Source organism: Mirounga leonina, unplaced genomic scaffold (assembly GCF_011800145.1).
Source record: "Mirounga leonina isolate KUSES-001 unplaced genomic scaffold, KU_Mleo_1.0 Mir_154, whole genome shotgun sequence".
Classification (NCBI taxonomy): Eukaryota; Metazoa; Chordata; class Mammalia; order Carnivora; family Phocidae; genus Mirounga; species Mirounga leonina.
In genome coordinates, this window is record NW_023270389.1 from 4,310,929 (window position 1) to 4,314,837 (window position 3,909).

Sequence of the window (3,909 nt, forward strand, 5' to 3'; positions counted from 1 at the left end):
GCTGCGGTTGCTAGCAGAACCCAAGGGGCCTCCTGGCACAGAGGGAGAAGGCCGTGGCCTCGCATAAGGCTGGAGAGGGAGACAGGGCCCAGCCTGCCCCGCAGGATACAAAGGGACGTGTTTTACTCTCTGGTGATGGAGAGACGGTGGGAGTTTTAAGCAGAGGGGTATTTGCGTTGGGTCTGTTTATATTCTGAGTGGGTCACTTCTTTCTTCCGTTGGGAAATGTACGGGAGCAGGACCAGGGGCTGGGAAAAGAAGGAAAGAGGCTCTCCCGGCAGCACTGGCGAAAGCTGTGAGGGCTCCCCAGAGGCGGTGGCGGTGAAGATGGGGAGAGTGAGGGGGATCTGAGGCACACTTTGGAGAGGAGCCTATAGAGCTGGGGGAGAGATCCTGGGGAGAGTGACTCTGGAGTTTCTGTTGGACTCGCGGCTGGCAGAGGAGGAGGGCAGCGGGGCAGAAGAGGGCGCTGGAATGGGCCGTCTGTGTATTTGTTCACCCCCAGTGAGGAGGAGACTGCAGGGTTTTATTTGGGAAATGCTGCTACCCAAGGGCTGGAGGAGAGCCTACCTGTATATTCCAGTCTGAAGTCCACAGGAGAGGTTGGTCATGTCAGGACATAGGAATTTGGGGGTTAAAGCCACCGGACTAGGGCACAATGGGCAGTGGACCGAAGGGAAGGGGAGGGGTGGGGAGGGCGCCCAGGACTGAACTCGGAGGACCCGTCCCCCCACCATGCAGTGTCAAGAAGAGGAGGATCTGGCTAACAGACTGAGAAGGAGCTGGAGGTGGGAGAAAGTCAGGAGCAGGTAGGATGGACACCAGGGAAGAAAAGCCATTAGCGAGGGAAGCAGGGTTCAACGTTGAAAATGCTGCCGCGCAGCCGGGTCATCAGAGGGCGGAGCTCTGCCACTCCAAGCCACCACAACTGAGCCATTGTGATGCTGACCCAGGCGGTTCAGGGGTGTGGCGGTCAAAGCCAGACCATCCACGAGGCCGGCGACCCCTGAGAGGCGGGGCAGCAAAGGGAGGAGAACGGTGGGGTGGGAGCCGGAAGGGGGCGAGCAAGGCCGAGGGAGAGGTCTGTCTCGTTGGGGATGACATCTGCGCGTCCCTGTGCAGATGAGGACAGGAGCACAGAGTAGGACTGGTGGGGGGACGAGAGGGTAAGGAAGGCAGGGAAGAGCGCTTTGGGAGGAGGGAGGCAGAGCAAAACCCAAGCCCCAGGACAGATGCAGCTGAGCCAGGGTTCCTGTCTGACTGCAAGTGCCACGCTCTTGCCCAAACATCTCACTGCCTCTTCTTAGTTTGTTCTTGCTCCCGGGCATTTGGCTCCCGGGGCCCAGCATGCGAAACCCTTTATGGCCACCTCCCCTAAATACATGTCTCACAGCCTTTCCGCTTCCATTCGGGCTCCATGTCTACCCAGGGAGCTGGAGGAGAAAATGAGCAAACTGCAGAAAATGAAATCTGACCTATTATATGCATTCTGTACAAATGCATGAAATAGATTATGTTTGACAGTGGTAAACAGAGAGCCCAAAAAAATCCAATTTATCACTTTAATTATATATGCTTTTCTTCCTCGATCTCCAGGGAAGAATGTGCCTGCATCCACTTCCAGCCCCTTCTGCAGAGCTGTTCCCTACTTCCTAAGCCTGCCTCCGGGGACTGCAGGCTTCTGGCCAAGGCTGCCCTATCTGGAGCTGAGAAATGTGTAGTACGCTGCTCGGGATGGTGCACGCAGGGAGGAAAGTAATGGGCGTGTGGATGTGAAAAGTAAGGACATGGTGATGGGGGTGGACTCGTGATTCAAAGGAGCAGCACAGATGAAGCTAGCCTAGCATCCAAGTAACTCAGTACTTTCAGGTCAGGAAATACCACCTAAAATGCACCGATTTAGGAAGAAGAGAATGAGAGGGTGGGAGGGCTGAAGGAGGGCACATGAGACCTCAGTTCAGCAGACCTCCCACTGCTCCCACACAGGAGCAAGGCCGACGTAGGATCCGCTTTCCGTCAGTCTCCACCCCACACCCACCCTCTGTGCCAGGCGCCGAAGGTACAGCAAAGAACAAGACAAGCGTGATCGGTGCCCTCAGCAAGCCGGCAGTCCCGAGGGGTTTCATAAGAGAGGCGATCAATGCCGATGGACAGATGGATGGGTGGACGGATGGACATGCTACTTGTGGGGACAGGATGTGTGGCACCTGACCCAGCCTGGCGGGGGGGAGCACAGTGGTCAGGAATGTTACATAAACTGAAATCTGGGGCATGATCCGGCTTTCGCCAGACTGGCAATGGGGGCGGACAGCGGGGAAATTACACACAACAGAAATACAGATTGTGCGTACGCGCGCACACACATGCACAATGGCTGTCATCCGAAAGGGTCATATTCAGAACATTTTTGCTGAGCTCGTGTGCGCTTTGGGGCAGATCAGAGTCATGACACCACGTTTCAGACCTGCACAGCAGGGTGGTGACTGGTGCTGCCGACCAACACAGGCAACATCAGAAAAGGACCAGGTTGGAGGCAGAGGCTGGGTCCAGTCTTGACATGCTGAGTTCAAGGAGCCTCTGAGACCCCATGCATTTTATCCCATTGCCCAGTGTTCTGTTTAAATAGAACTTTCTCTATGTGCCCCAAAGCCAAACAGATTGGGAAGCATGGTGGGTATTCCTAAATCAGTGGATTTTAGGTCAGATTCCCCAACACGAAGGCGCTTGGTTGACTCTGAGTTAGCCAAGCATCCAAATAACTCAGCACCTTTATTCCTTCCTTTGTGGGAGGGGGAGGGGGTCAGTTGGGGGGGGGGGGGGCTGCCACTTCATCCGTGCTGCTCCTTTGTGTCCCGAGCCCACCCCCATCACCATGTCCTTACTTTTCACGTCATGCACGCCCATTACATTTTACCCCCCAGGTAAGTCGTTTCACACTCCAAACACGGGGTTCAGCCTGTGTTAGAAAGACGCGCTTGGGACTCGTTGCCTTGGAGGCCACCACTTAGACCACGGCCACAGATGAGAATAGTTCGTGAGAGAGTGTAGAGTACAAACAGAAAGGGCCTGGGGCCAGGGTCCGCAGAACTCATTCAAAGCTACCAGAGGAGGGAGGCTGAGAGAGCGGGAAGAAGTGGCCAGAGAGCGGGGACGAAACCAGGAGCGGCGTCCCGGTGCCCTGGTGCCTGGTGTTTAAGGAAGGACGGGGTGGTCCGCAGGAACGATGGGGGCAAACAAACAGAGCGAGAACGAACAGCTGTCTGCCGGATGTGCAGACAGAAAAGTTAGTATGACCCTGGGAGTACGCGGCTCCTAAGAAGATGGAGGCTAGGATTCACTTTGAGGAGGAGAGCTGGGTGTACAGGATGCTGTGTGTGCAACAGTGTAATCGTCTACATGATGCTAGAAATCAGAGGTCATCATTACCTGGTCACAGGTTGTCCACCTGAGTTCAGTGAGATTAAGCCACTGCCCCAGGTCCTCCACTTAGTAAGCCCCAGAATCTGGATTAGAGCGCACTCCGGAACTCCTAACAGTTATGCTCTGGTGTATCTCGAAGCTCAGAGTGCGCGAAGCCTGGAGACACAGACAGGAATTAGACTTGGCCCTTGCGTTTGGGAGGTCACGGACTGGAAATCGAGAAAGACAATAAAATAATCGCGATGTGGCAAAATAGAATAATGGAGGCATTTAAAAAATACTTTAAGAGTCACAAAGATTGTACTGAGTATAAGCAGGAGCTAAAAAAAGAAAGCTGGGAGGTGGGCGGGTAGAGAATGACCTTCCGGTATTAATGGGCTCCCTAGCGCGGTGGCTGTCCACGTGGCCACAAGGGGTCGCTGCAGACCTGACACACACACACACACACACACACACACACACACACTCTCTCTCTCTCTCTCTCCCCCC